Source organism: Camellia sinensis, chromosome 7 (genome assembly GCF_055761805.1).
Source record: "Camellia sinensis isolate YWXY chromosome 7, ASM5576180v1, whole genome shotgun sequence".
In the NCBI taxonomy this organism is placed as follows: domain Eukaryota; kingdom Viridiplantae; phylum Streptophyta; class Magnoliopsida; order Ericales; family Theaceae; genus Camellia; species Camellia sinensis.
In genome coordinates, this window is record NC_138967.1 from 151,652,599 (window position 1) to 151,667,382 (window position 14,784).

A 14,784-nucleotide genomic window follows, 5' to 3' on the forward strand; every position below is an offset into this window, starting at 1 on the left:
ATGGGTCCTATTTATAGGCTTTTCCTTGGTACCAAGAGGATACCAGGTGGCCAAATAGAGGAAAAACATGTGTCCCAAGATATTACATGGAATATTCTTCCTTGAGCCACCAGGCTGAAGGTGCCATGCGTCCTTCTGCCTGTACTGTGTACTATCTGTTTGCCTTCGCAACTACCTTTTGAGCCCCAACAAGTGTAGTTATGACGGGAGTGTTTAGCGTTGTAACTCCTTTTTAAGCCTCAGCAAGTGCAATTACAACAGGAGTGTTTGCCTCTGCACTTGCCTTTTTAGCTTGAACCTCAGCAAGTGCACTTGCAACGGTGAACCTCGCCGCTGCACTTGCCTTCTCGGTTCTATTTGGTCAGTACATGCATTCTCAAGGCTCCATTAGCTTGCTATCAACTATGTTCGTGTTCACCTCAGCGAAACCTGCACCCTTAGCCACCTAACCACAAACTCCCCAGCTTCTCAGGGCGAAGGCCACAGCCAAGCCTGCTATCGGCCATGTTGTGCCTTAGTACCAAGCCCAAGGGGGCTTTCTTAGTCTTGCCTATGCGAGTAAGCAGGTCTATGACTTGGGTAAATAGAAAGGGAATCCCTTATGTTCGGGCTACCCTGCTCCCATCTTCGCAGGGTTACTACGGTAAACTAGTATTTCTAGGCCTACTATCAGCTCTAACCAGTAAGTCTTCGGGCCTGCTATTAGCGCCAAGTTAATAAACTGTGGAGCCTGCTATCAGCCCTAGGCTAGTAATGCCTTGGGCCCTACTTTCGGTGCCAAGCATTAGCCTCTACTTGCAGAGGGAAGCCTCTCTCAAAGGCTGCTATCACCTTGGTAGGATATTCCCTCTGCAACTTAGTTGCTGCGATAGTAGTTGTTGCGGTAGTCATTTCTCATGGCAAGTTCAAACAGTAGGACCGAAGATATTAGAGATGGCGGCGCCGACAGAATGCCTTTGCAACTTGGGTGCTGCAAGTATTGCCTCGGCAACTTAGTCACTTCAGTTTTATCTTTCCCTCAGCAATTTCAGATGGCAGCGGCACCGAAGATATTATTAATGGCGGCACTGAGGCAAAGTGTCTCAGCAACTTTGCCGCTGCACATGTTCCCTTTGCAACTTCACCACTGCAGGTGTTGCCCCTGTAACTTAACTTGGGCATTTTTCTTCGAGGAGTCCGTCTGGAGCGTTGGTTGGTCGGACCTGCCTCGGCCCACTTGTTGGCCCACTTCCCTTGGGCGTTGGCCCATGCTCCTTTTTTATCCCTCGTCACCTCTTTGGGGCGATCTCAGTGCTTAGGTCCATATTTAGTTTGGGTTTTAATTTCTAGCCCTCTACAGTAAGAAATCTTTTTTCTCTCTCTCAAATGGCTTCATGGGTTGGTTTTGGGTTTCCTTCATTGGTGCTCATTGTTCTTGTTCAACTTGCAAAAGTAAAGAACTGTTTAGGTGCCTGTGACTTGTACCAGGGGAGTTGGGTGAGTGACCCATCATACCCTCTATACAATGCCACCACGTGTTCATTGAGAAAGAGTCCAATTGCCAGAGGAATGGTCGTCATAATACCAGCTACCTCAAATATAGGTGGCACCCCAAATTGGCTGTGATTTACCAAGGTACCCATTTTACCATTAATAATTTACGATTATTTATATGTTATATACATAATGGTTTTTCTTCAAGAAAATTATTTGAAAATAGAGTTTTTATACAAAAAGTTGTAAAAGAATGATGAGTCAATGACATTTTAAAGTGTAAACTACACTGATTTTCTTTGAAATTTGGTGAAAATATAACAAGTCCAACAGTTTTTACATAATTATATTAGATTCCCTAAGATTTTAATTCACATAATATTGTCTTATTTTCATCAATAATTCATTAGTCATATGAATGAACAAAGTAATATTTTTCAGATCTTTTATACTAATATATATATATATATATAGTCTTATGTTTTCATATAATCTAAATTAATTTCGATCATTTTGACCATATTAAAAGAGAATTCAATGTAATTATGTTAAAACAGTAGAGCTTGGGAGGGCAGTGTCATTTCCTTTTAAAATGTAGAATGTTAATGCCGGAAGATGTATGAATGATGTATAGAAATATATAACAAAATGCATAGGAATATATATATATATATATATATATATATATGTGCGTGTGTGTGAAATGTATATTAGATTTAAATATTTTTTTGGTGACATTATTTATTGGGCGGTGGCTATTATCATTGATGTATTGTATTATTGTATCCTACCTGTCGTTTTTTTTTTAAAATTTTTTATAATGACATAACTTTTTATTTTTTATTTTTTTGCAACACAATCTTTTGATAGGAAAAATCTAAGAACCTGTTTGGTATCCTTTTTAAAAACAGAATAACGAAAAGTTCAAAAAAAGACGCCTCATTTTTATATTTGCACGCAAATATTTTTCGAACTTTTTTGAAACCGATTTAAAAGTTTTAAAAACGGATGTTTTGGTGAAATTTTCAAGAAACTACTTTTTTGGAAAGAATTTGCCACATTGTTTTTTTATGGTTTCTAAAAAAAAAAATAGAAATTAAAAATGGCACAAAATAGAAATTTTTGTACTTTCTTACTTGTTTTCCAAGCTGTTGTTTGGTGGATTTTCTTCTGGTACCACTACAAGAAATTTCACTTTTGGCTATCAAATTTTTAATCGTCAAAAGTACGATTTTAGTCGCCAAAAATTTTGCCCAACTAAATATTTTGGTCGCGGGAAGGCTGTCGGGGAAGGTATTAGCGACTAAAAAATATTTAGTAGCCAAAAGTCTTATAAATGGCGACTAATAATTTTAGTTGTCAAAAATAATATTTTAGTCGCCAAAAATCTTATTTTCCTTTACTAAAATTTTGGTTACCAAAACTTGAAGTATCTACGGCGACCAAAGTTTTAGTCACCAAAGGATTTATTTTTCTTCTTATTTTTTTTTTCATTTTATTTTTTTTAGATACTAAACTCTTAGTCGGCTAAAGTCTGCTTTTATTTTAGCTACTACATATTTAGTAGCCAAAAGTTTTTCTCCATTTTATTTTTATTTTTAGCTACTAAATATTTAGTAGCCAAAAGTTTTTTTCCATTTTATTTTTATTTTTAGCTACTAACTATTTAGTCACTAAAAATATTTACTTCATTTTTTTTCTACTAATTGTTTAGTCGCCAAAAACATAATTTTATTTTATTTTTTAATTAATTTGTCCACAACATGTATGTATTCCATGCAACCTATATCATATATATAAATAAAACAATACATATATTATCAATCATTCCGCAATTTGCATCTATTTCAGTTCCAATCATCCAAAAAGTATCCAAAAAGTAATTACTTTTAATGTCAAATTTCATACAAATTAAGTATATTCCAACCTAAAATAATAATATTATTCCATACAAAACAGATAATCATACCAAAACCTGTCCTCCAACCTAAAATAATAATATTATTCCATACAAAACATAGAATCATACCAAAACATGTCCTCCATACACAAATATATTCACTACCACACCAAATATATTCCCTAAAGAAGATATCTTTATTGCCGTAAAGTGAGTTGATATGGATGTCCATAAGCCGAGACACCTCACCCTGAAATTCAAACTTCTCTGCTTTACTGTGGAGTGATCTCTTCGACAAGTTTCCCTAAACCACATAATTACAAAATACGTTAGAAGAAGAAGAAAAAGAAAAAAAAAAAATGGAGAGATGGAGACAGAGAGAGGGGAAGGTAAAGAATTAGAAAACTCCAGTTCTCAAAGAAAAAATGTCCATACCTTCCAACAACATATTTGGCATTTGAAATATAAGCAAGGGGTCACTTTCAATAATCAGAGACACTAAGACATAAAGGTAGTTCACGTACCATATCAAAATACATAAAAGGGAAATACTAAAAGCCTCTTAAATTGTGTCATATTATCAATTGATACACTAGTTAGTACACTAATTGGTATATATAACATTATTTCAAGGAGAAAATAAGAGAAGAACATATGGATCTACTACCCAATTGTTTTTGAAACAATTATGAAATATATCTATTATAGGATTTTCTATTTATGTGATAAAATAAAAAAAAATAATTTATTTTATTTTTTGTGTATTAATCTGTGTTGGTCCATTATGGGATTTCCTCCATAAATGTGTGTTTGGATTATTCATTCTCAAAGGTGACTCCAATTAATAAGTACATATAGTTCTTTTAAAATTGTTTCTTACTCGTAAGAAAATAAAAATGCACATACACACTTACCATAGAAAGATGCTAACACATACGCATCTCATGTTAGTTCCATTAAAGCATTGTTCTAAAAAGCTAATAATAATTGTGTAGAAAGGATTTTTTTTTTTTTTTTTAATATTTTGTAGTTTTCTTAAGAAACAATAATAATAACTTATATTTCAAGAGATCTATAAAAGGCATTTCCATGAAGAAACCAGTAACAAATTCTAGAGGTTTTTTCTCCAAACTAATGGAAATTACAACGATGTTGACAAGGAGTATGACAAATAGCTTGCAATGGTAAACATTAATAGTGTTCTTTAGTGAGGCATGATAGTAGGAAATTCATAATAGAAAATCAAAAGATTTAGCAAAATTTGAAGTTCTAGGCAGTGCTCAAACCCTACAAACATTCATATATGAAAAACAACAAAACAAATGGTTTTAGTAGCCAAAACTCAATACATAGTGACTAAACGTTTGGTCGCCAAAGATAAAAAATAATTTTTTGTTTTACATTCGGCGACTAAATTGTTTTAGTAGCCAAAACTCAAAATACGGCAACTAAAATATTTTTTTTGTCGCCAATTCTTTTATTTTTAGTGACAAAAGTTTTTTTAGTCGCCAATAATCAATATACCCCAACTAAAAAAAGTTAGTAGCTAAATATTATACTTTTGCTGACTAAAAAAATATTTGGTCACCAATTCTACAACTTTTGGCGACTAAATTTTTTTTAGTCGCCAATTTTGGTAGCCAAAGGTGCATTTTGTTGTATAAAGCTGCATGCAATGTCCATGTATTATACATTAATCACTCGATTGCAGATTCAATTTATTGAGTTTTTTTTTTTTTTTTATCGACAAAAAAAGACTTTATTGATGTAAGGAACAAGTACATGGTACAAAATAAATTACACCAATAAAGAAAAGGGAAGTGCAAGAGCATCACAATGAGCTAAATCATCCTAACTAGGTTGGCACCAAAAAGCTCATCCTATTATTTGCTAGCACCCCTAGAGTTGGTGAGAAACCAATGAAAGAAACCGACCAAAACACCACAGTAACAACACGCTGAACCACTACTGTTGCTAGACCCCAAACCAATGAAAACAGATCAACACAAATCAACAAAACAGCTCACCAGAGTCCATCATAGCAGCAACCATGCTCAGATGACCCTCAGTCAAGATGCAAGCTCAACAAATAATAGCACAACATAACTAACCAGAGCATAAGTGAGCAGCCAACAGGCAAAACACCCAAACAGCGCTAGAGTCAACAGCATAGCACCAGCTGAACATATCAGATCAGCAGCATAGCATACCAGCAGCATAATAATCTTTATATAACATCATTAGCAACCACTAACTACAAAATGTACATCAAAGTCTAATATAGAAAACTAGGTAAACTCTAAGATAATACATAATGCACCAACTTTGCCTTTAGTCAAAAAACTTTTCAAGATCCTCAAATTTCATATTTTCTGCCATCACCAAGTTATCCCATTCCCATAAGCCACTCTCTTGGATTCCTTTGGTCCACAAATTGTTGTCTTGTAAACTATTCAGCAATTAAATTAGGGCCACATAGCCAAGTAGCCACCCAACTCAGACAAACAACCATTCATCAAGACAGACCAACCAGCATAATAGCCCTACAAACAGCCATTCATCCACCATTTGCTATTTGCTAGCACCTCAGCATAGCAGTCCATTTACAGCAGCAAAAACTCCCCAAAATAGCAGCCAGAGGCAACAACCAAAGCATAGTAGTTCAGACAGCTCCACTCTAGCTTAGCCACCATTTCAAAGGCAAAAAAAGACCAGAGCAATCCATCAGCAATCAGCCAATCATCTGAGACAGACCATACAATAATCCTACCAATGCTAGCACCTAAGCATATCAGTCCAGCATCAAGCAAAACAGACTACTAGATAGATAAGGCAAAATAAGAACACAATAGAGCAGACAACCAAACACCTAAGGCAATAAAACCTCAGCATAGCAGCAAGCACATTTTAGATCAAAATACAGAACTAAATCACCCCAGAAAACAAAGCAAATATTCAGATATTCAGATCAAAGTGTAGGACTAAAACAACACCAGAGAGCACCACATTAAGACCTTAGCAGAGCAGCAGACACATTTCAGATCAAAATGTATAACTAAAACACAGCTCAGAGTCAACCTCAAACAACAACCATGGTCAAACCATGATGCACACTTTCACCTGTTGCAGATTATTCACTATGTCATTAACAGAGTAACTAAAGGAAGGGTTAGAAGCTCTGACCCACAATGCAATCCTGACCTTGATAAGCTCACACAGCCCTTCCAAGTCCACTTGAGAGCCATTAAAAATACTCTCGTTCCTCTGCCTCCAAATGGACCATAACACTGCCAATGGGATGACCTTCCAAATAGCTTTCCTCCTTTTTTTTTTTAATTCTATATCCCTCTCATCATTGCAATAGACCTGCCACTGACCCCGGCATAGCTCATGACACTTCCCACTAGTTGATTATATTAGACCAGATCCTCCAAGTAAGAGGGCAACATAGCAGCACATGATTCACAGTTTCCATATCATTCCTGCAAAAAATATAGTTTACATTTGAGGCTTCACTTAGAACTCCAAGTCTTTGGAGATAACAGGCTGTCTTGATTCTCTCTCTCCATGCTAACCACCCAAAAAATTGCACCTTATTCTTCCAAATGAATTCCCCTAATTTCACATTAACTTCAGATTGTGGTTCACTTCCCTTGTAGACTGAAGCAACTGTAAACCTACCAGACTTATCTGCATTCCAGATTAATGTATCTAACAGTCCCTTGCTGTGAACTAGTGCATTTTGTATCATCATCATCAACCTCCTCAGTTCTTCACTTTCCCATTGAAACAGAGTTCTTCTAAAGACCAATCCCCACTCTTCATTCCCACCTCTCCTGCTAGTGATCTCTGCAACTGATTCACCTTTATCAAGAGCCACAGAGAATAATCTAGGAAATATATCTTTTAGACACCCATTACCAACCCAATTATCAAGCCAGAATCTTGTTCTCCTCCCATCACCAATACTAATTTTTATGTTAGCCTTGAAAAAATCCACCATCTCAGGGTAAGATCCAGCAACCCCCAATATATCTCTCCAAACCATAGACAACCTTGTACTTGCAACAGGTAGTGGCCACCAACCCCCACCACCCTCTGGGTATTTGCTACAAATCACTTTTTTCCATAGAGTGTCATTTTCACACTCAAATCTCCACCACCATTTCAAAAGAAGACAGGCATTCATGATTCTCACCTTTCTAATCTCTAAACCCCCTTTACTTTTGCTTTGAGTGATTTCCCCCCATTTGACCAAATGTATTTTCCTTCTCAGCTCATCACCTCCTCAAACAAAACTAGACTGAATTTTATCTATCTCCTTTGCAACCCCTTCAGGCATTTTAAACAGGGATAAGTCGAAAATAGGCAGGGAGGAGAGCGTTGACTTTATCATTGTCAACCTACTAGCAATAGACAAAAATCTTCTTTTCCAAGAAGCTAACTTTTTTTTGAAATTGTCAATAACAGGTTGCAAAGTCCTTCTTCTCGTTGGATTAGCACCCGAAGGCATACCCAAATATTTCAATGGTAAACCTTGATGATTGAAGATGGCAGTATATTCTTTACTTTGCTCTTTATGAATACCAATGCCACAAACCACACTCTTATGGTAGTTAATCTTTAGTCCAGACATTATCTCAAAGCACCTCAAAATCCTTTTAATATTAAGCACCTCCTCCCTTTTTGCCTCACAAAATAATATTGTGTCATCTGCAAACTGTAAGTGGGTGATGTTTAGATCATTTGAACCAACAATTGTACCTTTAATCAACCCCAACTATACAACTCTATTCAGCAAAATGTTGAGACCTTCAGCCACTATATTAAAGAGAAAATGTGATAATGGATCACCTTGCCGAAGACCCTTTTGGGGGCTGAATTCAAAAGTTGGTGATCCATTCACCAAGATGGAAATTTTAGCTGTTGAAACACACTCCTTCATCCAATTTATCCATTTTGTGCCAAACCCAAAATTTGAGAGCATAGAAAAAAGAAACTCCCAATTAATTGAGTCATATGCTTTCTTAAAATCATGTTTTAAAACTATGGCTTGCTTTTTCTTCTTCTTCCAACCATCAACAATTTCATTTGCCACTAGCACTCCATCCAAGATGCTTCTTCCACCTATAAAAGTTGATTAAGACTCACTTATAATCTTTGGCAATACTAGTTTAATCCTACTAGCTAATACTTTCGTAAGAACTTTGTACAGCGAACCTATGAGACTAATGGGCCTGTATTCACTAAGACAAGTAGGATTATCATTTTTTGGAATCAAAGCAATAAATGAGCTGTTAAGACCTCTCACCAACTTAGAATTTTGGTGAAACTCTTCCATAAATTGCATCACATTCCCTTTTATTATCTACCAACATTTCTGAAACATCATCAACTTGAAACCATCTGGACCTGGGGCTTTGTTGCCATCACAATTTTGAACTGTTGCAGCAACTTCTGATTCTAAAAACTCAGCTTCCAGTGCAACTCTAACTTCATCACCCCCAATTGATTTAATAGGACCTAGTAGCCTTGGCCTATTGAACTATGATTTTAAAAATTGCTTCTTGAAATGACTCAAAACTTCATCTCTTACTTCTTCAGGATCATCCTTCAATACCCCATTGGCAGTAATTGAGCACAGAGCATTCTTATTGCTTCTAGAGGTAGCCATAACAGGAATTTTTTTTTGTATTTCTATCCCCATTCAAGACCCAGTTAGCTCTAGACTTCTGCAACCATATCCACTCCACCAATTTACTCATTTTCCACGCCTCACCTTTTGCCTCTCTTCTCCTACTTATCTCTAATTCAGTCAATGGCCTTTCTTCCGCTGCCAAATCAAAAACATGTAATTCCTCCTCTAGAAGTTTTAGTTTAAAGTCCACATTACCAAAAATTTCATTAGACACTTGAATCCAGCCCAACTATTTACATTAGTTTTAGCCCACCTTTTCTTCACAAAAGCTTTGAAATTCAGATGAAGTGACCAGGCATTCAGCAATCTAAATGGCTTTGGACCCAAATCCCTTTCATCTTCCATGAGTAAAATAGAGCAATGATCTGAGAGCCTTCTAGGTAATCCCTACAATTTCAAATTGAAATTCTGTAACCAATCTGGACTGAGTAAGAACCTGTCCAATCTACTCCATTTTTCTCCTTCTTGGGAGTTACACCAAGTAAACTTTGTCCCCATTATTGGAATATCATACTTCCAGACTATCAATTAACTCATTGAAGTCACTCATTTCTCTATTTCTTATAGAACAACCCACCCTCTCAGAAACAGTCCTCACTTCATTAAATCACCCCCCAAACACCAAGGTTTGTCATATATTTGCTTTAGATTTTTCAATATAGCCCAAACTTATTTCCTACTTGCACCATCATTTGGGCCATATACATTTACAACAACACATTCAAAACTACTATAAAGAGTACCTGACAAAATGATGAAATTCCTATTACTACAACAGTCCACCAATGAGAATACTTTTGGATTCCAGATGCATAATAATCCACCAGCTACTCCCTCTGAATCCACTGCCATGAATTTCATTTTCTCACTAGGCCAACATGATCTACCAAATTCCTCATTGATTATTGACCTCTTTGTTTCTTGAAGTAACACCATATCCACCTTCTTCTCATAGAATATATTTTTGATCTTCCTTCTTTTGATAGGCTTGCCTAGCCCTCTAACATTCCAGGTTAATAACCTCATTAAAAACAAGTGCACTCATCAATTCACCAGAGGAACAGATTAATCTGCCTTCCCACTCTTTGATGCCAGCTTCTCCTTGTCTTTTACTTCCAGTTTCATCAATTTGCTGAGCACTTCCTCCTCATTTCCATTACACTTCATCCCATGAACTTGCCCTATTTGGAGTGATGCTTTAGCCTCATTAAGTAATAGTTGACCACTCCCAGATTTTCTCGCCATTGATAAAGAAATTACTGCAACTGCAGACCTGAATATAGCTCCTTTTTTGAGTTACCGAGATAGTCCAACCCCCAATTGTAAATTACCTTTTCTCTTCCCCTGAAATTTCCCAGCTCCTTTTTCTTTCTCTTGTTGTCTTGTTTTTCTTTTTTGAACTGTTATTACCACACATTGATGCTCTTGTTCAATTTCTTCACGGGCTTCCTCTCCTTCTCTGTGTTGATATCCAGTCTCCTTTGGAGATTGTATTTCTGAGTCCCTTACCTCAGATACTCTATGGCCCACTATATCACCACACTCAACTGCATTGGCCTTATTTAATAGAACCTCAATGTTTAGCCCAGGCCCATTATTCTCAAACCCACTTAGACTCCTCATGAAACCTGAAGTAGGAGCTCCATCATCAACGACCTGATTTCCTTCTTTTTGAATCTGGCCAGATCGTGACTCTGATTGGACTGGCCTTCCCCTGCATGCGTCCCCACTGCTTACATTTTGAATCTGCATACAGGCTGTCTTCTCTATGTTCATGGCAGTCTCCGCCACCATAGACACGCTTGGCCATCGAACATGACCATCCATGTCAGTATGATCATCATTTTTTACCCACATTCCTCCTGCCTTCTCAGCACCTCCTTTGTCCAGATCACCACCAACCTGGCCCTCTACATCAGCTTCATCATCAACTTTCATGCTTCCCACTTCAGATCTTTGCTCTTGTTCATCACCAGTAGAGGTTTGCTTAACCCCTATGTTCTACCCAGTATAGCACTTGCACTGTTTATAGATCACCTCTGAGATAACCACCTATTCTTCACATACTCACACTAGATAAGATGTCCCCTTGCATCTCAAGTTGATTATTCTATTTATGGACTCCATACATTTAGTGGCTATCCTCACTTTCCCACTGTGGAATGAGTTCAATCTGACTATATCATCATCTAAACTTATGACTTCTCCCCACAGCCTTCCAATGCTACTGAACGTTTTACTACTCCAGAGATTTAATGGCACACCATAACATGTAATCCAAGCCAGCCTTTCTTGTTCAATTGTCATCCCCTACTTCCATTCCTTAATTGACTCACTCCAATCATGTACCCATCCCTCCATTAATTTCAGCTTCTCTTTCAGGCTTCCCACTGATTCAAAAGTTAAGACCATATCTCTACCACCACTATCTCTAACCTGAATGTCTCCCATGCCTCTAATTTTCAATTCCTCTTTAAATGCTTCTGCACAGTGTATTGGCTTAAGTCGAACATTCACACTTTCATATAGCCAACCATTTCCTTTCTTGAAAGCATTTAGAGTAATGCTTGTATTGGTCACTAGCCCTCTGCCACTTAAAGCTTGAGCATATGACTTCCCACCTTGTACCAGATTTGGAGCTCGACTAGTACTGCCAATATCCCTTCTTCCACCTGTTACATTTAGTGGCCTCTATTTTTCCTCCTTACCTTTTACAAAATTTGCTTCTTTTACTTTCAACACTCTGTTATCACACCAGATTCCATGAGCTTTTTGGACTGCCATATTTGCTACCACTGGACAGGCATAACGAACAAAACCAAATCTTGATCTAGTCATCTTCCTTCTTTTGTTTGGGATAAACACATCCTTTACAATCCCAAAGTTGGTAAATACTTTATACAGCCCTTTTGGATCTGTAGAGTCTGGTAGATTATCCACAAAGATCGTGTGAATCTCATTCTCCATGGCGTTATTCCTAAAACCTTGCCCCCCCATGTTTTCTTAGCACCGGCTTCCACCCTCCATTGACCTCCATCTTCAACTCCTAATTTAAATGCCAATTTACTGAGTTCTAGAATAAGAATAAGATTATTTTTATATATTTGTACTTGTGATCTATAACCCTAGTACTATGTATGTACTTGGAGAGCACAACTATCTCTATATCTCGTTTGTAACTTTTATTTATTTATTTTTATCACAATGAAAGTATAAGGTTTCGTTTGGGAACATGTTATTTTAGTAATTTTTTGACTTTTTTACAAAAATGTGCAGAAAAATAAAGAGAGTGATGTGACAATTTTTAATGACTTTTTAACTAAAATGTTTAATCCCCAAACATGCCAATGTAGACATAAGGCTTTGGCTCACCCTATTGGGAAAAATCATTTTCAAGTGCTGGCGACATGTCTTCCCCAAGACAGCAGTGTGGAGAGACTTGGAGCAAGTGCTCGTTTTTGTTGTATTTAATTTGTATAGCTAATGGCTTTAACTATATTGAGCTAGACTCATTTTGTTGTAACTGAGGAATGGCTTGGAAAGGTGTAAGTCGTTAGAGCATTTAATTATCTTTTCAACTTTCATATTTTGTTTATTAGTAGATTTAGGATAGGACATTTATGAATGTATATCACATGTGTCACCTTTTGTATATTAACTCTGATGAATGAAAGTGTGTTGTTCCAATTCTACTTCTGCAAATGGGATGGGTTTGTCATATTTATTTTGGGGTGTTACAAGTTTGTCTTTTACTACAATAGTTGTGGTACTTAGTTTGTTGATCTTGATGGGATTATATGCAGAGTATAATATATCTAAATTATTAATTTTATAATTGTTATAATTTGAAACGTCAATTTTATTAAATAAGTGCTAATGGTAAAAAAAAAAAAAATCTTTTTTTACAGATTTCTTATGCATGGGTTATTGTGGATATGTACGAAAAGCATTTGTTCTATATATGGAAGGCATTTATTTTGGAATAATCCTTTGTTTTGGAAATCTAGTGTTTTTGTATGTAATTTTTAATTTAGATGGATTATACTTGGTTTGTATGGATTTATATGATATTTGGAATATGATGTTACAAGTTAAAGCTTTTGAATAGTTGATAATGAAATCGGTATTATTGATAATGGATTTAGATTATAATTGATAGATATATTATTCTGTATATGTACAAGTTACAGGTTGCATTGATAATGAAATGTATATAATTTAGAAATTAATGAAAAATATTCTATTTGTGCATTTTTAAAAAAAAAATTAATAAATAGAGCTTGAGCTTTTGGCGACAAAATATTTGGTAGCCAAAAAATAAAAAAAGAACTTATTGGCGACAAAATAGTTAGTAACCAAAAAAAAAAGAAAGAAAGTTTTTGATGACTAAAAAATTGGTAGCCAAAAAGGAGTGTCATGTTTTTAGCGACTAAAAAATTGGTAGCTAAAAAACTGAAGATGGAAAAAAAATTCTTTTTGGCGACTAAATATTTTCTTTTGGTCGACTAAATTTTTAGTCGCCAATTGGTGACTTTCGGCAACTAAAAAAAAAAATTAGTTGCCAATACCTTTCCTGACAATCACCTAGCGACAAAGCTGGCAACCAAAAAATTTAGTCGGTAAAAATTTTTGGCAACTAAAAAATGACTTTTGGTGACTAAAAATTTAGTCACCAAAATTGTAATTTGTTGTAGTGAACTTGATCACCCTTGTACACTTTTGAGATGTGATCAATTCTTGTTAAACACAAAGATTGATATAATTTCTCTCCTATTATGGGACTCTTTGTCGTATTGTTCATTTCTTATGGACTTCTATAATTGTTGGACTATGAATAGCTATATGCACTGCAGGAAAAATGGGGTATGGTGTCTTTTTTTAACGACATTTTTTTAAACGTCACTGTTATTAATATTTAATGGCATTTATCAAGTGCCGCATATTATTATAAACAAAATGACACTGTTTTATAATAGGATGTGTTTAGAAACGCCTCCAAATGCGATGGCCACACCCGCCTTCTTTTTGAAACCCTTATTTTGAATCTGAGCCCTTTTTATCTCTCAAACTTTTATACACACACATCTCTCTCTCTCTCTCTCTCTCAAGCCTTTCTAAGCTCTATCGGAGTGATTTCGAAGCTCCATCAAAGATTCAGATCTAAGCTCTATCGAAGATTCAGATCGAAGCTCCATCGAAGATTCAGATCTAAGCTCTATCGAAGCGATTTCGAAGCTCCATCGAAGATTTAGATCTAAGCTCCATCAAAGATTTAGATCGAAGCTCCATCGAAGTGATTTCGAAGCTCCATCGCCAACACCATCTGTACCGGCGAGGTAGCGAGCTCCACCGTCTCTCCTCTCTCTCTTTAGATCTACGAAATCAATGTTTTAAGGCATTCTTACTTGATCCTCACTTGTAGAGATTCAGTGATTTCCAGAAGCTCAGATCTGAACTTTGACCCCTCGATTACTAGCATTTCAGGCTCCAATGGCGGCGAATAGTCTACTTTATTTCTGAACTTTAATTGGTACTCTCTCTCTCTCTCTCTCTCTCTCTCTATTTGTGGTCTTATTGGCCAAGGCATTACAAATTTGATTCGTTAAGACTAGTGTATATGGGACATGATCTCTAGTCTATATTTCATTCATTAAGACTAGTGTATAACCCACAGGAAAAGACCATTTGCCTAGAAGCATGGAAGAAATGGAAA

General features: G+C 36.1%; 1 pseudogene; it reads left to right on the plus strand.

The window, feature by feature from the left end:
- Positions 1-1,345: 1,345 nt before the first annotated feature.
- The window catches only part of LOC114280144 (protein trichome birefringence-like 41), a 58,465-nt pseudogene continuing 45,026 nt past the window's right edge, over positions 1,346-14,784 (plus strand).